This window comes from Tiliqua scincoides, chromosome 5, assembly GCF_035046505.1.
Source record: "Tiliqua scincoides isolate rTilSci1 chromosome 5, rTilSci1.hap2, whole genome shotgun sequence".
NCBI lineage: Eukaryota > Metazoa > Chordata > Lepidosauria > Squamata > Scincidae > Tiliqua > Tiliqua scincoides.
Genome location: NC_089825.1, coordinates 38,868,251 through 38,892,758, shown reverse-complemented (window position 1 = coordinate 38,892,758; position 24,508 = coordinate 38,868,251). Strand labels below are relative to the sequence as shown.

Genomic DNA, 24,508 nt, shown 5'->3' with positions numbered 1-24,508 from the left:
ATCATAATAGGAGCTGATACAATCTCCAGGAAAGTATCCCATTTCCCCTGCATACAAATTGTTGTGCACTTGAGTGTCAGAAAAATACATCACCGTATAGCAGAAGCACAGTGAGAAGACACGTGAACTGTGCATGTTGAATAACAAATGTAAATTTGTGCCACAAAGGCTTACGATGCAGAAAATAGCTAACAAGGCTTAAAACCTAGGGAAGTATCAGCACACTCCTCTCCATTCAGAAGCGAGTAGCAACACATTATTTTTTTATCAAACAAGGAAGAGAACACTGAAAATAGAACATCTTCATGTGGAGTGAAAAACCAAATATCCTAAAATGCAAACATTTGAGGCTCTACAGAAAAAGTCATCTGGGCTATGGAACTCCATGAATCACTTTGGGCACAATCCTAACCACGTCTACTTAGAAGTAAGTCCTATTTTGTTCAATGGGCCTTACTCTCAGGAAAGTATGGTTAGGATTGCAGCCTTTGTTTCAGTTTTGGAACAATTGCAATATTGCAATCCGTTGGAATCAGTGATCTGGAAATAAAGAACTAGCATTCATTTCATTTGGCATTTCCAACAAGCCGGTCCAATAAATGTTTGCTGCTTAGCCAACTCTAAATCTCCATGGGTAAATTTTGATACAATATGTAGAAATCTTTTTTTCCCAGTTTAAATCTGAATATTTCAGCATGTATGTGTGATTTGTCCCATTTTCAGTTTTACATTCCTGCCACAAACCTCACCCACTCCCCAAAGTGAGGTTAGATGAAGTGTGTGAAGAACTCTTACATTCCTATGGCTTGTTCTTCCTGATGGCTGATATGAAAAAGATTTTGTGTCGCAGACTTCAACCATTCACTGTGAGGGAGAAAAAGTTCCATTTTGGCACTTTTCTATCCTCAGGTGTATTATACCTTACTGTGTCAACCAGGAAGGGACATATGGAACTCATATTTGTAGAACTTCCATGCAGTGGCATTGCTAGTGGGGTGCAGGGGGTGTGGGTCACACCAGGTGGTGTACACAAGGGCGGGTGACATGCACCTGTGACCAAAATAGCTAAAATCACTGTTTGTAGGAATAATACCATCATGTTATATACCATTCAATGTGTAACTTACAGCAGAATGTAATTTAAAAAACCAGAGTGAAATATCTCCATTCTATCTAAAGTTATGACCAAAAAACCAAAAACCAAACATGCAACTGTCGTATGTGACAAAAAAGTGCATTTTCTTAATTCAAAACAGACCAAAGAGATTGATTGTTCAAAGAGCTAATGAGATGTTATTATGACACAGCAAGGAACCAATAAGGTGTTAGTAAGATGACACCCGGGGTGTGTGTGTGTGACACCACTAGTGATAAAAAATGCCAAAATCACGATTTGTAGGAAAAATACCATTGTTATATCAATTGATGAGTAATTTGCAGAAGAATTCAAGGAAAAAGCCACATTGAAATATCTGTGTTCTATCAAAAGGTATAGCCAAAAAACCAGTGGGGCGGGGCAATGGTACATCACCATGTCCACCACCTGGGTTATTGCCCCGCCCACTGCATAGGAGGAGGTACATCATGGAGGTGACAAGCTGGCCTTCCACACCGGGTGACGTAAACTCTAGTGATGCCACTGCTTTCGTGCCATTCCCTCTTCCTTTTCAAACCAAGGGAGAAGGAAGGTGAGGTGCGCATGAGCAAAATGCCTGCCCAGGACCAGTCTGTCAATGAAGATGGCTGATGCGGCCATCTTAAGTCGGGAGGAGGCACTTCTGTCTGCCCACATGCCTCCACTATTCCCATTCCTTGAATTCTGAAAGGAAGAAGGGGATGGAGTTGAAGATGAAGTGAGAAGAAAAGAAAGTGGTGTACTGGAGAACTCTGACCACTCTCCTCTCCTCTGCACTTTCTCTTCCTCTCCATGCCTCTCTTCCTTTTCCAGTCCAGGGAATGGCATGAGCAGACACCAGCACATACTCTGGAAGCACCCCCACCAAGTGCCAAGAGATTTTAGGCCAGCCCTGCTTACACCGATCCAACTCACAAGACACTTGCCTCAGTCAGCCTCATAGATAGGCCGGGCCTCAGTCATGAAGTTAAGAAAGAAGAACACAGGATTAGCCAAAGGCTGTGTGAAACTTACGTTTTACATTTATTAGGAGATAGCACCACACTCTTCTGATTACATGCTTTCTTCAACTCTGGACCAACTCTGTATTGAATAGAGTCAGGTGCTGTTCCAACACAGGCCTTTTATCGCTCGACCTAAATAAATGAGAATTGAAAGTGAGAACATTTTATTTTGTCCTGCAAGCAAATGTCTTGGATCAGAAATCCCATAACTTAGTTTCGACAGGTTACTGAACGGCTGCCAGAGGAGTAACAATCATTACAATAGTCATCTGAGGTAAGATCAGAGCATTTCACATGTTACAAAGAACCTAGGGGATAAGACAAAAGCATGAGGGGCAGCATTGCTGTGCCGGCGGAATGTTCCTTATCTGGAGGAGGTCTCCTTGATTGCCCCACCACCACCACAGAACGCAGGACCCACCTCATTGGCATGGCTGCATCAAGGTTGAAAGGTTTGGTTAGGGCCAAACTGTTAGAAGCACCAGAAGGTACATTTTCAATTAAACAGCCAGCATTAGGTTTGGCTCACTCTGTCAGTGGGGATTTCAAGCAGGTAATGAAAGCACATCTACAGTGCACTCCTAGGCATTTCTACTCAGAAGTCTCAAATTCAGTGGGACTTACTTCCAGGAAAGTATTCATAGGACTGCAGCCGTATTTTAGTTAGCTTTTTGCAGGTGTTGATTTATTTATCCAGGTATTTATATCCCACGTTTATGCCTCTGAAGAGCCCCCCAGGGTGGCTTACAGCTTTTAAAAAGTTCAATTCAATGTAGTAAGCAGAACTCTGCTCAGGCCAGAGATGGTCAGCACAGAGGATGATGTCATAAGCTCCCTCTTCTTCCTGATTCTGGTTGCTCCTTGGCTATTGTGATATTTTATTGTCTCCTATTGGATAGCTTTGGTGTGGTTTTGTTGTTGTATTTTAACAAGTGGTTAGCTGCCCTGATGGTTCTTTTGGTGATGGAAGGGTGGGATACAAATATTTTAATTAATTAATTAATTAATACACCATTTTCAGTCATTGTTTTATTTATTTGAATCACACATTTTATTTCACTAGCACTTTCCCTAGCTGTACAAAGACAAAGGAACTGCTGCTGATTACATTGTTACCAACCAGGTTCACACATGACATTTCTACACAGGAGTGTAGAGTGCAGAAGAGTCAGGACTTCTCTGTTGGACACCATCATGCATTATGTGAGCTGTTTCTCAGTTAACAAGGTCAGGCTCATTCACACACATCTAGCCTAAGTCTCCCTCTGTGCCTTAGACATGTGGTTTTCAAACTCTTTGGGAGTTTGAAAGCTGCAGTAAGTGCTTGCAGGGGAGGGGAGGGAGGCAGCAGGAGCGGCGGGGGGGGGGGAGGCAGCGACGCAATCCCCATGAGCAATCACTCCACTCACTTTCTGTATGCTGGGGAGCTCTGCAGATGCTCGAGCAGGGCTCCAAGCACCACAGGAAGGCTGCTGCAGGGACTGGTGAGTACATCCCAGTCCCTGCAGCCCCATTAGCGATGCAATCCTGGGGATTTCCCCAGTCTGAATACCACTGCCTTAGACTGGGGGTATGTGGCTGCCCCCCCCCCCGAGCCTTACTGCCCATGAGAACAAAATCATAAGCACACAGGAAACTGAGTTATACTGAACAGACCAGTAGTCCATCTAGAACTACTTGGCTGGCAGAGTTTAGGGCAGTGATTTTCAACCTTTTCCTCCCATGGCATATTGACAAGGCACTAAAATTGTCAAGGCCCACCATCAGATTTTTAACAATTGATAAGGCACACCACGTTGACAGTGGGGAGCTCACGTGGTGGTATTAATAAATGACCTTCTCCCAAATTGCTGTGGTACACCTGTGGGCAACCTGCAGCACACCAATGTGCCACGACACAGCGGTTGAAAATGACTGGTTCAGGGACCTTAGAGATGCCAGGGTTTGAGCAAGAGACCTTCTGAATGAAAAGCATGTGCCCTGCAACTGAGTTACAGACTCATCATATGAGTATTAGATATTTCCATCTTGCATTATGACAAGATGCCAGACAAGTCCCTTCATTCTCTTGTGCAGAGTTCTGAGTTCTCTTACTTATCAGGAAGGCCATCCCCTTGAACTCAGTGGGACTCATCTTTGAGTACATACATGAAATTTACGACTGCATCAAAGCTATGTATCATTGTTCCAGGATACCTGTACAATTGCGTGCTTAATAAAATACTCATCATCATTACATTCTAGTTCCTGATCTGTTCGGATCAATTTTGCTATGTATATACTATGCACATGGATTTGAGGTTGGGTTTTAATGCAGATGTTAACAACTGTCAAAATTTATTGCACTGCTGCGACTACGCAAAGAGCAACATTGGCAGGCTACACATGTGAGAAAGCCTGCCTCATTGTTGTAGCCTGAGAGTCCAAAGAAACACAGCACTGCATTGCAAAAATAAAATAAAATAAAATAAAAAACACGTCATTCAAACGAAAAGAGTGTGTTCACCAGACTGGCCACACCTAAGATTTATTTATTATTTATTTAAAGAATTTATACCTCAACCTTACTCCCACACCTCAGGGTCACAGAAGGTGGCTTACAACATTAAAATACAATGCAAAGTGAAAGATTAAAACTATACCAACAATACTAAAACATAAAACCGTTGAACAGTAAGGCAGATCACAACCTAATGGATTACTCAAAACTATTAAAAATACGTTCATTAAGAAATGTCCACCTGTCATGTCAACAGTCAAACGCCTTCTTGAGTACAAAGATCTTGAGGCCCTGCCAAAAAGTCTCCAAAGAGGGAGGCATTCTAAGCTTCAGGGGGATGTAATTCCACAAGCATGGCGCCACCACTGAGATGGCCCTATTTCTCGCCACCGTCCCCCAGTGGCGGCATAGTTAAGCGGGCCCCCTCTGATGACCTGAGAGGATGGGAAGGATTATAAGGAAGGAGGCTACCCCTCAAACAAACTGGTTCTGAGCTGGAAAAGGGTTTTAAAAGTCAAAACTAGCATTTTGGACTAGCAGATGGATTTGAGATCCATAATGTTTAGTATGTGCTTACTCATGGCCAATTCATATGGAGAGGAGGAGGGGCTAATTCAGTCCTTTACACAAATCGAATGTACATCGATTTCATAAGGCGGCCCCTCTGGATCGGGCACAGGCATCCAGGCACAGGGAGATGGTGAGGTTTATCACAGTCTCCAGCACAGTTTCCTCACATTTCTTAAATGCTCCTGGAAAGCCCAGAAGCAGGACATGAAATAAGCAGCTTTCTCCCACCACTGGTGTTCAGAGGCCTGAAAATCCCATCACATGCTGGCTATATGCTGGCTTCAGATTAGGAGGCTCTATGCCTCTGAATACCAAGAGGAGGGGAGCAATACTGGGACCAGAATATGCCTTCATCTCTGCTTGTGGGGTACCCAAAAGCCACTGTGGGAAACAGGATGCTGGATTAAATGGATATTTGGCTTGATCCAGCAAGGTTCTTCCTATGTTCTGCACTTGCATAATAGGCTTCTTTACTGTGATAGCCTGCAAACAGACATCTGCCAATTTACACTGTTATGAATGCACCATGCAGCATGCACACAGTCAACATGAGGGCTATTTGAAGGTCCTGTAAATAAAATCCAAGCACTGGGGCAATGAATCCTCACATCTCAAAGTACTGATGGAGTGGTTGTCAGGTAAGGGAGATTGGAACGTCCTGATCCATCCACCACTTGATTACCACTTAGCATGTTTTTGCCATGGGGTTAGCAAAACCACATTGCAAAATGTAGACCTCATGTGGGTCACAGCCAACTGTGGCCACATGAAAGGAACCTGAAAGGGGGGGGGAATCCTCAGAGGTTTCTTAAGTAGTGTTTGTGTTCAATTTAAGTTAAGCAACAAACATTAGGTACAAAATACAGTTTGATTTTCATTCTTCCGGATTTGAACTCAGTAGACAACTAGGGCACAACTAGAGACATTCAAAAGCAAGATAAACAAAACAAAAAGCACACTTCACTAGATCAGGGGTCTCTAAACCCTAGCCCGGGGGCCAGACGTGGTCCGCCACGAGCCTCTACCTGGACAGCGGCCAGCCTCTGATCCCCTGGGAGCCTGTGGTCCAGTTGACCAAACACAACCAGAGTTGTGCTTGTGGGGTGGGGGAAATGGGGGTCCATTTAAGTGTGTGCTTTATTTTGGGGTTGTGTTAGTTATTGGAGAAGTCCTGGACATTTGAGCCCACTCATTTATTCATTCATCTAAGTTCCATTTCTAATGTATTTATTTAATTTTTTTTTCCGGCCCTCGATACTGTGCCAGATATTTGATGTAGCCCTTCGGCCAAAAAGTTTAGAGACCCTTGCACTAGACTAACAAGGTAGGGCTAACCCAAACCCTCCCAGTACCTTGACACAGTGCCCCAAATGCTGCCCCCTGACTTGGTGGTGTGCAAGTCACAAGTTCCACTGCTTATGCTCCCTGAATCTGATGACAAAGAGAGGAGTACCACTCCATTCTCCTCTTCCCTTTTTAATCCAGGAAGCAGGAAGATGGGCAAAAGGGGAGGTGGGCAGATAGAGATGGGCACTGCCAATCCACCACCTGAGACAACTGGCTAAGTCAGCCTCATGGATGGGTTGGACCTGTAACCACTTTCAAAATAATGTCAAAATTAGACTTTGAAACAAAGATTTCAGAACTGGATTTTTTTGTTTTGTTTCTTTCTTGCATCCTGTCCTCCTTGAGGTATCAGCGAAATGTAGCTTTCCCATTACCCCACTGCTAGACAGGAATGGTGTGAAAAGAACTAAGAAAGTCTGTTCTCTCCATCTTTGCATAAAACACGAATAACTAAATAAAATATTTGCAAAATGCCTATGACTTTACTGGAGAGAATATCATGCCGGCTTGTTTCCTGTTCCAATGTTATTCTTGAAGTGGGCTGCAGTCAGAATCTGATTTTCATCGGGCTATTATTATTTGCAGCTGTGTGACCTTCTTAACCCCTGTTTTGAAAGTGACATTTCAGCCTTCGGTCTCAAACTGACTGCACGTTGCCGAATTTTCAACCTTGCGATTAACCCTAAAAGAGGACAGACTAATTGTCATGTGCGCATCTAAGGCCAGGTCAGAGGCTCAGCCATGCAAAATATTTGCTATAGACATATTCACTTACCTTGGAAAAACATACATAAAGAACAGTTTCAATGGAATGTATGGTCCACATGGATTTGTAGGAGAGATCCATATGAGGGAATCTAGGAATCTAGTTTTCTATGTGCTGATATTTCTTAGGAAGACCATGCTTGTCTATCACACCTGACTTATGACTGCTTCACAAGTTATGAGACAGACACATTTTTGTTTGTCAACCCTTAAAAATGTGCAGAGCAGGAAGAGATCTAAGAATCATAAGTAAGCTTGGATTCACTATTGTTTTGTTATCATACGCATATCATATACGAATGACTTCATCATCTAAGAGAAAAGGAATTGGTTTCGTATATACTAGCAGCAACTTGGATGCTGTCTGCAAAGTAACAAGGAGTTCTGTTTCAGTGTATGAAAGAAAAGTCAGATAGGAGACTTTGGCATCAGCATTTAATTAGTCACTTACAAAGGAAAGTGACAAACATTCATATGAATGCATTAATAAACGGATGCCACTTCTTGTGTTTTATCAGGCACTGAGTCACTCGGATATTACCAGCAGTTATTCTAGATTGGTGTGGTCTGTACATGTTTAATTATATTTATCTACTTATTGAGATCTATGCTTAAGGGCAGAATCCAGAGAGTGCCTTTGGCCGGTGCAAGTCCCTTGTGACAACCGAAGAGTGTCACAAAAGCACCATCTGAGGAGGGAGGCTGAGCCCTCATTGGGCTGGTGGATGGGGTAAGCGCACACTGGCCAAGTCAGGCCGGAGTGGAGGCATGGGGGGGCATGGGGAGGGCAGGAAAGAGGTGTTTTGGGGCAGGGGAGGGCGGGCAGGCCCATGGGCAGGGGGTGAGTGAGCAGGGGCGGGGCCAGGATCTGGCACTTTTGCCGGATCCTAACCCCAGTCCCAGGCAGCCTGGGGCAGCTATGGGCTGCTTGGATCTGTGCAACCATCTGGATTAGGTGGTGCAGATCCAAGTAGCCCCATTGGGGCTGCTACGGTGCAACACAATTTCCCTTGCCCTGGACAGAGCTGCTTTCAGCCCCAACCTTGCTCTGGATGCAGGGCAGGCCAGTTGGCCTGCCTGCTCCAGGGCAGGTTAGGATTGGGCTGCCCAAATAATAAATAGCATGATTTTTTAAAAATGCAGAGGGGACATTATATCATCCCCTAGATGTTTGTCACATACTGTATGTTCGGTCATGCAGCATCCTCCCCTTATACCTCATGAGGTCTTTGCTACATAAACAAATGACAAACAAACAGGAACACAGCTTGCTTTATCACTTACGATGCAGCAGTTAGGATCTAGTAGGTAAAATACTTTTTTTCCCCAGCAAGGTCAGGCATCTGCCTCTCCTTATGCAACACAGAAATAAAAAGGAAGGAATAAAGGATGAGATTCAGAGCAAGTGGCAGCCCTATGAAAAGAATTCATCTATCCCAGTAGTTCTCAAACTTTTTAGCACTGGAACCCACTTTTTATTATGACAATCTGTCAGGACCCACCAGAAGTGATGTCATGACCAGAAGTGACATCATCAGGCCCCAAAATTTTTAACACCCCCATACAACAAAATCAAATTATTCATCTTTAAATTTTTAACACTCCCATACAAAATCAAATTAAATTAAGTAAATTAAAATTTCAAAGTAAGTATAAGTTTTAAAATGTATTTAAAATAAAGAAGTCTCCAAACTCTCACAAACAGTTGCTGATCTGTTTAAAAAAATTCCCAAACATCTCAAAGGCTATATATAATCCTATCCACACATCCCTGGAAGGAAGTCCCATTGGCTATCATTGTTAAAAGCATATAGCCTGTGTATGTACAGATTTCTAACATTTCTCCAAATACTGTCCCATACCATGGTAGCATCAAGTCTATTAAAAATAAAATACACATTGAAATGAATGGGGACCCACCTAAAATTGGCTCATGATGACCCACCTAGTGGGTCCTAACCACAGTTTAAGAAACACTGCTCTGTACTGTTTTTAAAAGTGCATGTGTTTGCCTTTGACCCCTCCTTCTTCCCTTCCTGAGAGAGATACTCAGATGCAATAGGCTGTGCTGTCAGTGGAGGCATTTGTGCTGTTTTAGAATCATGATGTTGACACCTTAGTCTCTATTGCTACTGTCCGTAGAGCAGATGTTCCAAGATTAACATGAAGCAATCCCCTGTGGAGACACACCTCCTACCTATTGGAGAGGGCTGCAGTGTAGCCTGTAGCCTAGTGGCAGGTTATACCTGCCCTAGACATCTATCAAGATCAGTATTACCTGACTAGTAGTGGTTCTCTGGGATTTGGGGCAGGGTCCTTTCCTTGCTCTTTCTCAAGATGCTAAGGACTGAACATTAACCCTTTTACATACAAAGCATAAGCTCCACCACTGTGCCATAGCCTTTCCCCAATTCATATTCTGCTGAAGTGGACACTTATCACACTAAACCAGTTGATATTTTAAAATGCATGACTGTATGTGTTTTTGTGCATGCCTTTGTGCGTGTGCTGTTAATCCACTAGCTAGTTTTTTTTAAAAAATTACTACTGGAGCAACACCTTTCTACCCAAACTAAATGAAAGAGTTTATGACTAACTTTGTTATGAGTTTTCCCTCTCTGAGTAAACCCTCCCACCAATTTTCAGGATCATTGCAATTGAAATGGACTATAGTGTTTTTCCTTCTGTCCAGCTGAAGTGCTCATTTTAAAAACCACCAGCCCCAAGCTTTCCACATGCGCACAGACAGGACTTGTGTCAATTATTACACTTGTGCCTGTTTGCGCTGATGAGAAAAGGTCTGTCACCCATATTTTCCTGCATTAAAATATTTCCAAATGGCTCTGGATGCAAGGGACAATTCCACATGTGGGGTTCCCTAAACAAGTCTCAGCATGATCGATAGCTAGTGCTTAAATTTGTACTGGTGCTTGAGTTGAGCTGTAATTATATGTAAATACTGCCTGTATATGGAAACACAATCAAATCAGAGTGTATTTATTTATTAAGTGGAAAAAAGCTTTATAAATCTTTTTTACTGCATAGGCTTGCTCTTAGAGAGGATCTAACAGGTACAAGAATAAAAAGAAAGGAAAAAAACTTAAGAACTAGTAGACAACAACCAGCAGGCCCCACACAAAGTACTTGGATGAACCAGTCCAAAGTCTATTAAGTGCAACATTTACAAAACACATCCCCTGTGCCATTAATTTAAAAAATGAATTGAATTCAATCAAAACATTCCACAAGACTTAACTATGAACAACACAGTGATTTCCAATATAATATGCAGCTGAATGGCAAGTCTGTTTCACCTACCCAAAGGGAGTCAGAGCATCAGTGAGGACTGATCAGCAGAATGCATGAACAACCCAGGATGCATCAGTAAGTAGAATGTATGAAGAGAGGACAAGTATTGAACCAAGTGGAATACAAAAATTCTCACATTGCTACTGGTGACCTTTGTTCCCCCAGTTCACTTAGCCTCAAGCATCCAAAAGTCTCTGTCCTTTAGGCCTGGAACACCTATGCAAAGTCTCCTGTCTTGCGTGCTTCAATCTTTCCTTTAAATCCACCTTTCCTGAAACAGCAGTCCACTGTGTTTCCCACTGTGACTCAGACCTGCCTTGCCATTTTGCAACTGCCCAACCTAGCGTCGTGGGCCTCTGCTTGTGGTTTGAACATTAATTGCATCAGCAGACTGTACATAATAGGATTTTCTTGAACAGCCCTAGGAGAAACAGTGACAATGGAGAAGTCCTATGCAGATGGTAAATGTGGGGAAATGAATCTATGTGGATGAGGTCAGCATCACTGCGGCAGTTTCCCAGTTTAGGTGTCTTTGTTTCGCCAAGTGAAATGAACACACATAGGCATGCAGGCTTGTTTCGCACACTGAAACAAATGAGTGCAGGCTGAGGTGGAGACTACTGCACTAGTGCCACCCACATACAATTATTTCTCCATGGAATAACATCTGAAATGTATCATAAAGATCCAGTATTTATTGCATGGTGCTAGACAGCTGAGATAATTCTCTTGTGGTCACGTTTTGCATGAATGTTTTATCTGCATATTTAGAACTTGATCACAATCTTTGGGGACTGAGGAGGAATTTTGCTCTCAGCTGCAACAGCTTGGCAATTTGTGCAGGAATCATAAAATTAAATGTCCTTATCCTAGAGAATTCCAAGCCATGGCCCAGAAGCCAATTTCAAGATCCAACCAAGTGCTGCTACCTATGTTGAGTGATTGCCCAATCCCACCACATTATAACATGCAACTGCACCAAGGGAGGCTGCATTTCATGCAACAGTGGGAGGGGCAACCAGACAGCCAGGCGTTTCAAACAACACCACTTCTGCTTGCTTTTGAGGAATCTACAAGTAGTTTTCACTAAGGCAGTGAGCCTCTGAAGGGTTTCCAATGGTGGAGCGGCGGAATAAAAGTATCCGCTAGAGCATGTAACCGTGTGCGACACACCTCACATGTAGGGGGGAAGATATGTGAGTGGGTGGGGAGAAAGCAAATGCCTGAGCAGAGCTACTGAGAAGGAAGAGCTAAGCCTGCAGTTCTGAACTGTCTTGCTCCCTCTTTGCTTTTCTTCATTTCATTGTACTATAATCTGTAGATGAGGTGATTTGAGTCCTAAACTGTGATCTGTGATCAGGTGGAAGTTCTCGGAACTTGATCTCTTCTCTGCCCAAGCCACTCTCTGTAAATGCCTTTCTGAGGCTTATCTGTGTAGGGCTTATCTGTGTGATGCTGTACTTTTGAGAAGCTTGGAAAACCAAAGCTCAATGTAGCCTGTCTTTGATTTTATTTTTGTGTTGTACTGCACCTTGACCTGATCACTTTCTGCGGCTTTTTTGCACATCTTATGCCATTCTGTTATGCAGTGTGTGTGTGTTTGGGGGGGGGGGGTACTATGATTAAAAAAAAAAAAAAGTAATGCATTCTGCTCGTCTGTGTGGTGCTGTATTCTGAAAAGATTGGAAAACCAATTAATAGGTATCCATATATGTTTGGTAATGGTCTAAAATGAAACAGAGTTTGCCACTGAAATGCTTATTGTGCTGTTGTACAATTTTGAATAAGAATTTGGATAAAAACACGTAAAACCACAATTTGTTATTTTAAATCAAGAAATTTGGGGGGGGGGAATCACCAAAAAAAGAAAAAAACACCCATACTTATGGGTCTCCTTGTACCCACATCAGCTGTTTTGCTGATGGAAGACCAAGGAGAGAAAAGGGGTAGGAAGGTTTCAAAAAAAGGAGATAAGATATCATGCATGCTGGTGCCACCAAGATCCACCCTTTCCCCTCCCCTCCTGGTCCTCCTCAAAATTCTCCCTCCCTGATCATGACATACCCTTGCCACCAACTTACTGGATCATGACATACCCTTGCCACCAACTTACTGGTACTGATGGAGGCCTCTGGAACAGCTACTGCATGAACCACTTTGCTGCCTATTTACAGCAGCAGCCCAGAAGCATGTTACATGCTTTTTTGCACCACTGTAAAGTTTTTGCACCACTGTAAAGGAACCTGCACTGCTAGAGCACTAGGATTGGGGCCAAAATGAACCAGACTGAATTATGTGCACTAGTATAACAACAGAGTCTTGCCATGAATGTTTTCTTCTCCCAACTATTTTCTGGGAGCAGGGGAGCCTAAAAACATAAAAACCTTTAAGGAGATAGTATGTGAGTACACCTTGGGGGACAACAAGGTGTCGGGGCAGGAACTACCAGCCATAATGCAGAAATGAGGGAAGAGGCAGAAATAATATTTAGCATTTGGATAGCACTTTTTTTTTGAGGTTGTGATCTTGATGCACTTGTTACAACAACTCTACAAGTAACAAAATACTAACATCCCCAAGGAGTAACTGAGGCTGAGAGGGAACGACTTGATTACAGGCAGTTCCTAAATTCATGGTAGAAATGAGATTGTAACCAGGGACATCTTGATTTGTAACTCATCTCTTAACCACTATGTTATGGCAGGAGGCCTGAGAAGCATTAATGAGAACTCACAGCAGAAGATATTGGGGGTAGATGTCAGGGATACATGGAAACAGAGGTAAAGGGTTGTGTCTCACTTACACTATGTGGTTTTGAAAAGATCTCACCATGTGCTTTTACATGTACTTTGCCCACCACTGAATCTCATTTCCCTGATTTATCTAGGACTGGTAAGTAAAGCTACATTGTTCTTTCAGCACGGTCTGTATGGTGCATTTTGATTATCCCAACAAGCTGGAACTAAGATGATGTATTGGACTCTTAAGTTAGATGGAGGCTCCGTGGGTCAATTGGTCAGGATGATTTTGGCACTGTAGTTCTAGAATGCTGTGAGACTACACTGGCAGCATAACACATTCAAAACAACATGAATTGCAACATGAAGGAGGAACACAACTCAGTGAGCACTGAAACATCTATGGGAAGTCAGCAAAGGCCAGGAAAGGCAACAGCTTCCATGGTGAGAGAAGGAGCCCTTGAAGTGTTGAGGACGAGGCCTTAGCAACATCTGGTAAAGAGGCTAAACTTGGGAAGCTTTCCAGGTCTTGTCAATGGGGGAGCTGCCAAAGGCTGGTTTCTCCCTTGTATCCAGGGGTCCATCGCACATGGAGCTGCAGCCTCCAAGAAACCGCATTCGTTGCGAAAGACCAAACAACCTTTCCCGATGTTATGTGTACACAGTCCATTAAAAGCTCTCCTTCCAAAAATAATATTGATGCCTGGGAATCTTTTAAAAAAACAATAATAAATAAATCATACTGTAATTCCAGTATGCTAATTGCTTTCATTTACAGTACACAATGAGATAAAAGGATCAGCCTACCTTGAGCACAAATAAATAGGATTTCTGAAGGGAAGGAGTCATGAAAGACGTCCTGGGGAAAACAACACAAGCCTGTTCAGCTGCATTTCATGCCAGAAGCAAATGCAGGGTTGTTGTAGCAGATATTTTGAGGAATCCCAGGAACCATGAGTGGAGCGTATGTTTATTCATACAATGTGGCTAAGCACCACATGAACTTGGGCATCCAACAAAACCACTCCTGAGGGTTAGGACAGGGGTGTCAAACATATTGCCTGCAAAAGCTCTTTATCTGGCCCATGTGATAATTGGGGCTCTTCCAGCTCCACCATCAGCCGCTGAGCTGTGAAATGATGCCTCAGCAGAAGTGGTACTGCTGAAAGGGTGGTGCAGGGAGAGCCCAATTATCACATGGGTTGCCCTTTCAGCAGCGCCACTTCTGCAGAGGTGTCACTGTGAAAAGGATGTTGAAAGGTATGGAAAGTATCACTGTGTGATACTTGGGCTCTCCCAGTGCAGCTTCTGCTGAGGTGCTGGGAGGAAGAAACAGGCCTCAGAAGGTGAGGAATGGTATATAAGAGCAGATCAAGAGGGGGGAGGGAGAAAGAAGATGCAGCTGATGCTCTGGAAGATCACAATTATTATATGAGCTGCACTTTCAGCAGTGCTGCTTCTGCTGAGGTGTCACTTTACAGAGCATATCTTAGCTGCCAAGCTGTGAGTAATGACTTGGTAGAAGTGGTGCTGCTGAAAGGGCAACTTGCATGATATCTGGGCTCTCCTATATCTTGAAAATCACCTTCTTAATAGCACCACTTCCTGCTTGATGATGTCACTTCCAGCCCTCAGCCGACACCATGAATGCTATTCAGCCCATTGAATGGAACAAGTTTGACACCCTTGGGTAAAGAGATACCTTAGAACGGTGAAGGAAGGAGTATGGGGAGGGAGGGCCTGCAGTTGGAAGGGCAATCGGCAGAAATGGGTCACACATATAGACCTTTAATGAACAGAAATACCTTCAAGACAGGCCGGGGAAAGTCATTCTTCACACAAAACATGATTAATGTATGGAATTTGTTGCCATGGAATGTAGTAATGGCCACTAAAATAGAGGACTTTAGAAGGAGTTTAGACAAATTCATGGAAGGAAAGTGTACCACATAGCCTCCACATGAAGGATATGGAGAGCCTGCATGTTCACAGGCAGCATATGTCCGAATACTAGTTGCTGGGAGAAGGCAACTGCAGTGTATGACTATCACCTTCATGCCCTACTTGTGGTTTTCCCAGAGGCACCTAGTTGACCACTAAGGGACCTGGTGGACTTTTGGACTGATCCAATGGGACTCTTAAGTTCCATTCACTTAGGCACTGTTTGGATCACACTGCCTGGATCACACCTTATATCTTTCTTATAGTTCAATCCTATGCATGTTTACTTAGAAATAAACTCCAATTGAGCCCATTAGGACACATCCCCAAGAACATGTATGCAGGGCTGCAGCCTTACAGTGATAGCAATGCCAGTATTCCCACACCCTCACCTGCTTCTTTGCCCAACCTAAATGGGTGGTGGAGATCATGTAGGCTATCCTGAGCTTTTTAGAAGAAAGATCAGATTAAAAATGTAATCAACAACAACAACTAAATAAAGCAGAGGGTGTGCCTCAAGGCCATGCAGTGACACCTGGCACAGGTGCAAGCCAAGACACTGTTACTTTAAATCCCTGCCAGTTCTTAGTTGAGAGGTAGAGCTTGAACACTCAGCAGGTTGGCACCACTCCTTAAAAGCCAAGTTGGGTACTAGCCAAACTGAAACAGAGCTCCTTTTTTGGAAGTTCTCCCAAGTTCTGCAGAGTCTCTCTTTGCTGGATGACTCCTACATATGGTTCTTCCCCTCCAGGCCTTGCCCCTGACCCAATGGGACATGGGCTAATGGCTTAGGCAGAACATGACATTTTTAGGCTTAGTCCCTGACACAGCTTGACCTCTGGCCACGTGGAAGCAGCGTGGAATGCTTGTTCTCATCCTGACTATGGCACTAGCTTTATTTCCCCTATGGGAGTATATGAAAGAGAGTTGGTGAGAGTATTGCTACCGCAAAGGGACCATAAATATGTTGTAGCAGATGGGAGAAAATAGGCTTGAGCAGCAAGTATGAGGAATATACCATGGAAGAGAGGGAAGGAGCAGAAAAGAAAGTGGCCAGACAAACATGCGAGGGGGACGGGGCTACTGTGGTAAACATCAAAAGGCAGATGAAAAAAGAGTGGGTTAAGGACTTGAGAGCAGAAATGAAAGTGAGTAGAAGAGACTGGAAAATCAAATGAACTACAATGACCAGACCATCCATGAAACTGAGATAGTCACCTCAGGTAGTGGATTGGAAAGAGCAGAAGCCTCCCAACTCTGCCCATCTCTGCCACTGTTTACCTTTTAAAATCCAGTGACTAGGTGGAAGGGTGAGGGGAAAGAAGGAAAGGGGAAAGAGGAAATGAGGAAGAATAAAGAGAAATGGGCTAGAATGCCTCCAATGCTCAAGTTCACTACTCTTCTGTCCTCCACAATTCTTCTACTCCATTGTATTGTATTGGCAACCTTCAGTCTCGAAAGACTATGGTATCGCGCTCTGAAAGGTGGTTCTGGCACAGCGTCTAGTGTGGCTGAAAAGGCCAATCCGGGAGTGACAATCCCTTCCACACTGGGAGCAAGTGCAGTCTGTCCCTGGTCTGTCTCCCTGGCTATGGGCCTTCCTTCTTTGCCTCTTAGCCTCAGACTGTTGGCAAAGTGTCTCTTCAAACTGGGAAAGGCCATGCTGCACAGCCTGCCTCCAAGCGGGCCGCTCAGAGGCCAGGGTTTCCCACTTGTTGAGGTCCATCCCTAAGGCCTTCAGATCCCTCTTGCAGATGTCCTTGTATCGCAGCTGTGGTCTACCTGTAGGGCGCTTTCCTTGCACGAGTTCTCCATAGAGGAGATCCTTTGGGATCCGGCCATCATCCATTCTCACGACATGACCAAGCCAATGCAGGCGTCTCTGTTTCAGCAGTGAATACATGCTAGGGATTCTCCATTGACCTCTTTTCAAAACTAGGGAGTGAGAAGAGGATGAGGAACAGTGGTGGCTAGAGTGTCACCAGGTAAGGGGAGGTGGAGTTTGGCATGCTGCCTAAAGCAGGAGGCACTAGGTCTAGGCACTAGGGCAGGAGGTCTGGTCTAGAGGGTTGAGCCTTCGTTTGCCTGAAGATAACATCCGAAGGTCGCCAGTTCGAGGCCACCGGCACCGTGCGACCTTGAAGCAGCTGACAAGCTGAGCCAAGTTATTCCATCTGCTCTGAGCGTGGGAGGATGGAGGCCGGGATGGAGGCCATATCAGAATGAAACCTCTGAATTGTTGTAGCTCTTGAAAGATAGAGCCTTCTTTCAATTGTAAAAATCCCTACGGGGATTTAAATTAGCCTGCCTATGTAAACCACCTTGAATAAAGTCTGAGGAGAAATCTGAGGACCTAGAAAGGCGGTATATAAATACCTGTATTAATAATAATAATAATAATAATAATAATAATAATAATAATAATAATAATAAAGTGCCAGTAGGCCTTGGGGATGGCCCTGATAGGAAATGGGCAAAAGCAGAATGAGCAAACTAGACCAGTGGTTTTCTAACTGGGACATTGCAACGCCCCAGTCTGAAGGCCCTGGCCTCTTTCCCCTTAAGGGGCTGGGCAGGGGAGAGGCAGGGAGGAGGCAGTGATGTGATCCCCAGGATCGCGCTGCTCAGGGAAGCTGCAGGGACTAGGATGCACTCACCAGTCCCTACAGCAGCGTCCTCGGGGTGCGGGGAGCCCTGCGCGAGCTTCTGCAAGGCTGCCCAGAATGTAGAAAGTGAAAGTGGAGCAATAGTGCTCCACTTCGGCAAAACCAGAAGTGGAGTGTGATTGCTCCACTTTCACTTCTAACGTGCTGGGGGTCCCTGCAGATGCTTGCGCAGGGCTCCCCACACCCCCGACAAGCTGCTGCAGGGACTGGTGAGTGCATCCCAGTCCCTGCAGCCCTCCTGAGCGGCGCAATCCTGGGAATCGCGTCGCTGCCTTCCCCCCACCCCCACTACCTCCCCCACCTCTGCAAGAACTTACAGCAGTGCAAACTCTCCTAGAGAGTTTGAAAACTACTGGACTAGACCACTGGTTTCAGTTGAATATAAGAGAGAGAGCTAGAATATGGAGTAGGGAAGATCCAGAAGACCACCTGTGCTGGACCAGCTAAATCCAGCACTCAAACCTGTTCCAAAACACTGGACTGACGGGAGGGAGAGAGAGGTGCCTGATGCTTGCCAGGTGCCTTCAAGGGTAACAGAATAGTAGCAGGTTGTGCTATCTGGAAAATGCTGGCTTTGTCCCTTTATGCAGGTGCAGCCCTTCGTTGTGTTGCATCAAAGAACTGCCAAACACTTATCACTTCCCTGCACTGTGATGTACTACATATGAAGCAACCTTTAACCCCTTCTGCACATTTAACAAATCTGCTCGCCAATTAACATAATGGCTTTCTGTACCCAAGGGCTCTCTGGAGATTATCAAAGGGGGTGGCCAAAGCGGGGTGTGAAACATAAGGCACATCAACTGGAAATGCAGCTAACAAGATTAATGGATGCTGCTCTCTCCTTTCCTTCCTCCTTGTCATCAGAAAGAATGCTGGAATATGACTTCAAGATGGGCTTGATGCTTATTGTCCCTTTTAGACAGGATATGGCTGCATCTAAACTCCAGCCCTCTGATTACGAACAAGATACAGTGTCTGCTTCTACAGTTCTAGAATGTATTGGGAGTTTGCCATCGCTAGAACAGGAATCACGTGTATATCCATCACAGATCCGGCAGGCAAAACCTGCCCCTGTCAAATTCACAGTGCCCAGATTCCTCTGGCAAGCTGAAGAAGATGTGACAAGAGATCTCTGTTGGAATGGGAAGATTTGCCTCTACTTGCTCATAAAGAACATTTCCTTTTTTTTCTTCTTCCTCTGTCAAAGAACTTGAAATATGCCCTGGAGTTACAAAACAGTTCAGATTTGCTTTGGAGAAAAGATTGGTATATGATTAAAATACTTTTTTTTTAAAGACACTTTTACCATTTCATAAAGAATGTTCCTCAAACTAAGGAGCCAGTTTTATTAGAACAATGCAATTTCTAGTTTAATGCTATAATGATAGAAAGCTTTTTTCCGGAACAAGCGTTTTATAAGCAAAAAAAAGTTAAAACCCACATTACCAAAATAATCCATACTGAACATTCCGAGGGGTCTACACAGAAGGGGTATGCACAAAGACTGAGGGGAACACACACCAACCAGATAATAGGAATTCAACTGCAACACGACCTTCTCCTTCAAACTTGCACAGAAATAGTATATAAAGACGCAATTTGCATATGGTGAAACCTCTTTTTCAGAACCTACAGCAACCAGCCATTATCCATGTGTCAAAGACCTGCAAACCATGAAACCACCTTTTCAGTCGTATGCCTAAAAATAAAGCAACACATTAATATAGCATTAAAATGCTTTCTGAGACCAAAGGAGGGAAAAAATAACTCACCCTATTCTCTAGTTTCAAAGAAACAAATACTAGAGGTAATGTCATTCAGCATGTAAGGACCATATAGCAAGGAAAGCCCAATTCTTTCAAAGTTTAGCTGAAATCATTAGGAAGGGTATTGAGAACAAAACGGTTAGTATTATAATGCCGTTGTACAAATCGATGGTAAGGCCACACCTGGAGTATTGTGTCCAGTTCTGGTCGCCGCATCTCAAAAAAGACATAGTGGAAATGGAAAAGGTGCAAAAGAGAGCGACTAAGATGATTACGGGGCTGGGGCACCTTCCTTATGAAGAAAGGCTACGGCGTTTGGGCCTCTTCAGCCTAGAAAAGAGACGCTTGAGGGGGGACATGATTGAGACATACAAAATTATGCAGGGGATGGACAGAGTGGATAGGGAGATGCTCTTTACACTCTCACATAATACCAGAACCAGGGGACATCCACTAAAATTGAGTGTTGGACGGGTTAGGACAGACAAAAGAAAATATTTCTTTACTCAGCGCGTGGTCGGTCTGTGGAACTCCTTGCCACAGGATGTGGTGCTGGCGTCTAGCCTAGACGCCTTTAAAAGGGGATTGGACGTGTTTCTGGAGGAAAAATCCATTATGGGGTACAAGCCATGATGTGTATGCGCAACCTCCTGATTTTAGGAATGGGCTATGTCAGAATGCCAGATGTAGGGGAGAGCACCAGGATGAGGTCTCTTGTTATCTGGTGTGCTCCCTGGGGCATTTGGTGGGCCGCTGTGAGATACAGGAAGCTGGACTAGATGGGCCTATGGCCTGATCCAGTGGGGCTGTTCTTATGTTCTTATGTTCTTATGTTAAAGGATTGGTGTGTTTCGAGCTGTAGTAATAATAATAATAATGTGTTTACATTGTACTGTACCATTTGGGGAAATTTTCCACAGGAATTGAGATCTAAGAAGCTGTTAACACATGTGAATGGTAAATTCACATGAGCTGAGCTGGTAAATTCACCATGACTAGTTTCATTACTAGTTTTTGGTAGGCAGTCCTAAATTCCTTTAAAATTGTTGCTATAGTGGTTTAATGGCTATGGATAAATTATGCTTTTAACAACACACACAGGGAGGGGGAAAGACACATGATACACAAGCAAAATAAGAACATAAAAGCAGCTCTCTCTAGCACATCCCAGAACACTTGCAAGTCCACAGTGGGGAGATATTTTAAATGTAATGTTCTGTATTCATGGATATACACAGCATGAAAGGGGATTATGTGTGTGTGTGTGGGGGGGTGTATGGGTGTTTTAGTTATTTCATACAGAACCAACCACAAATTCTTAGTCCACTTCTGCTCAGTTTGGGAGGGTAAAGCCTTATTTAAAAGAAACAGCCCTTGAACTTGGTGTAGTGAGGGATGCAAGAAAACTTGATCATATCACCAGGAGGTTTTTTTTGTTTTTGCTTTTTTGCAATTTTTATATTTTTCAAAATGAATTAAAGTTAAGAAAAACACAGAAGGCAAGAGTCCCTGGAGGAGTACTAACATCACACGTTTCAAAAAAAGAAAAACAAAGAACAAGACCAAAATGGGCTTTGTTTTTAAGCAGCTCATATAACACCTTTGGCATGACTGATTGGAAATGGCACCCGGGGAAGATCCAAAATAAAAACACAGCCCTACAATACAGTATATTCATGCAGCATCTGACCACTAGTGATATTGACCTTCAAAGAAAAAAAGTACAGTAACAACAGAAATGCAAGCTGAAAAGTCACATGGAAAACACTGGGGGAATTGACAACAGTAACGGGAGTAATTTAATAAGACAGGGTGCACCTGGTTTCCTTAAGAGTTATATCTCTTACAACTCAGGAGCTCTGAGACTGTTTGTGGGTGCATTCATAGTAGCACCATCGGTGTGCCCATCTCAAACTTGGCTGATTCACAAATGTTCACCACTTGATGCCTGCAATATGTCAAGGAATGATTTTCATGCACGAATATTCATATCATACAAAGTCACCCCAAGTACAATACTTTTCAGCAAAGCCAGTTCACATACTCAGCTGCCAGACTAGGGTTGAGTAGCAACCTGATGTGAAGTCAAGTGACATACTTACATGTGTGAACCTGCCCATTATCTCTTCAGAATTCTCATTTTACATATGGGCTTTATTCAGGTAGGATTGCCAGGTTATTGGCAGTAGTACATACTACGTCTCAATTGTTTTCCATTCATCTTTCATCAAAATTATTTTTATGGAAAAGTATTGGCATTGATTCTAGTATCTTTTCCCAATGTGATCGCTCCAATTCCATATCTGATGAATAAAAATTATCATGAAGCCCGTGAGACGGAATAATACAAATATACTGAATCACTTTCCAGAAAGATCTAGGAAGAAGCTCCAGTACTTCACAAGATGGTTTGAAATAAATAAGATCATATGTGAGGTTTCTCGCGATGCACCCGGTATACCACAAACTACCTTGCAGCTGCGGATTTCAAACTAAGGTATCTTCAGGAATGTTCAAGTTGACTCAAGACGAGGAAGCACCTGTACACAATTTGTGAATGATCTCACTCCGATGTGGCTCTCAGTGACGGTAATTCAAGCTATACAAAGGGGTCATGCACAAATCAGCTATGGAAGTATTCCAGGTTTCCTGACTTTGAACTCTTTCCTCAATATTCAACCAAACTCAGAAAAAAAATAAAATAAAATGAGATAATAGGAATGTCTATGCTTTAGGCAGCTCTTGCGGATCACTCAGTTGCTAGGTTACTCTGCTACAAAATGTAGTATGGTTTAATGGTCATGCTTTGTTTTCTGAGTTCAGTGGGGGTATATATGGTGGTTAGACTTAACTTGCTTGGAGCCAGAGCTTATCTTCGAAATTAAAGGTGCCATGCCTGAATCCTCTTTAGCAATCACACTCATTGCCCTAAGACTCCTCTCTAATCTTAGATAAATGGGGATATATTGTAGTTTCTCCATAGCAGTACTGTAGCTAGGCTGGGACCAGAGGTTGCCTCCCCACAGCATCTGCTAGGGATTGGGGGTGACGGTGTTTACTGTCACGCAGCAAACCTGCCCTTAGCCTTTTATCGCTCCAAATGGAATTGTTTCTGGGGTTAGGGGGCATGTGTGCATGTGTGCATGTGTGGGGGATGGGGTGGATTGTCCAGGCCCAGCAGCGATGCAATGATGCAGGAGGCACCATCAGGTCACCCAGCCCTGGGTATCACCCCCCAGCTCTGCTCCACAGAGAAGAAAAGGCCCTTTGCTCAGAAATCCCTCTTCTCTGTCTTATTAGTGTTAGCAAGCCTAAAGTAGACCCTGACTCGAAACTGTTTCAGAATCTATAATGAAATTACTGTATGCCTCCCCCACTAATTCACTGCCCCAAATGACCATCCAAGGCTGCCTCATGGATGGGCCAGCCCTGAACTGGGCCAACAAATGAGATAACGATAATTTTTTCTAAATTTTTTTTACCCAGCACATAATGAACCTGTGGAACTCCTTGCCACTACATGTGGTAATGGCACCCAGCCTAGATACCTTTAAAAGAGCATTGGACAGACTTATGGAGAAAAAAGCCATCACAGGTTACAAGTCATGATGACTGTATACAACCTATCTCTGAAAGCCAGACACAACAGGATACAGGTATCTTATTGTGTGCTCCTTAAGGCATCTGGTAGGCCATTGTGAGATACAGGAACTTGGACTAGATGGGTCCTTGGTATGATTCAGCAAAGTTCTTTTTATGTTCTTATAAGAAACTTCATCAGGCACCCAAAGCCATTAGTGTAAGTTGTAAGATTTTTACACCAACAAAAGTTTAAAAAAACACTCTGATGTTGGCATCCTTCAGTCTCAGAAGACTATGGTATCGCACTCTGAATAGTGGTTCTGGAACAGAGTGTCCTCTCCAGTGCACGAAGCCTGGGTAAAGTAGGTGTGGAGGACAGACTGTTACCCATGCAGCAAATCCTCCCTCTCCACGTCGCTGAAATGGTCCAATGGAAAGGCAGAGGCCAATACGGTTGGTTCCAGCGGCATCGCAGGAGTTACAGAACGTGACTGTGTTCAGCCATGAACTGCCTCAGGGACTCCGGCTTCAGATTTTGCCTTGAGGTTGACTCCTGAAGCCTTTTCCATAACTGGATGTAGCCACAAGTCAGTGGAGGTTTGGGATCAGAGTTTTCCTTCTCTCAGATGAGCTGCCTTCCCAGGCTAATGAGTTCCATCTACCTGGTGGCTGTTTAGTTGCCTCTTACGACAAGTACAGCCAAACTGAGGGCCTATTCGTATCCCCAGCCCCCAGGGGAGGAAAATCAACAACTCTATATTAACGTTTTTCCTAATTTCTTGGGGCCATCTATGCTAAAATAAATATACTTGATATTAACTAAACTAGTAATACACGGAAACAAACCTCAAGTACCATTTAATAAATTGCTCCAAAACAAAACACAACAGAATGTGTTAAGGTGTAATTAATTGGTAAAATGCTGACTTTTCCCCTTGCAGTAAACAATTTAAACATCTGCTAAGCTTTCAAAGAGTACAAAAGCTATACTTAAAGTCAAATGGCATTGATTCATTTAAGACTCTGAAGCAATCGTCAGCAGAATTTGCAGAATGGCTTTTAAAGATATATATGAATTATTTACAAGTCTAACAGCATAAGCCTAGACATGTTTACTTGGAAGTAAGCTCCATTTAGTTTAATGAGACTTAACAGTGCCATCCTAGCCAATACATGCTTACT

General features: G+C 43.6%; 1 protein-coding gene across 2 annotated transcripts in view; it reads right to left on the bottom strand.

Annotated features, from left to right (window-relative positions):
- Positions 1 to 24,508, bottom strand: part of CREB5 (cAMP responsive element binding protein 5) — a 304,261-nt gene that overhangs the window by 238,897 nt on the left and 40,856 nt on the right. For both annotated transcript variants that reach the window (XM_066627888.1, XM_066627889.1), the window contains exon 2: positions 2,150 to 2,271. The gene's annotated coding sequence lies outside the window, so the exon portion shown is untranslated. The remainder of the gene's footprint in view (positions 1 to 2,149; positions 2,272 to 24,508) is intronic.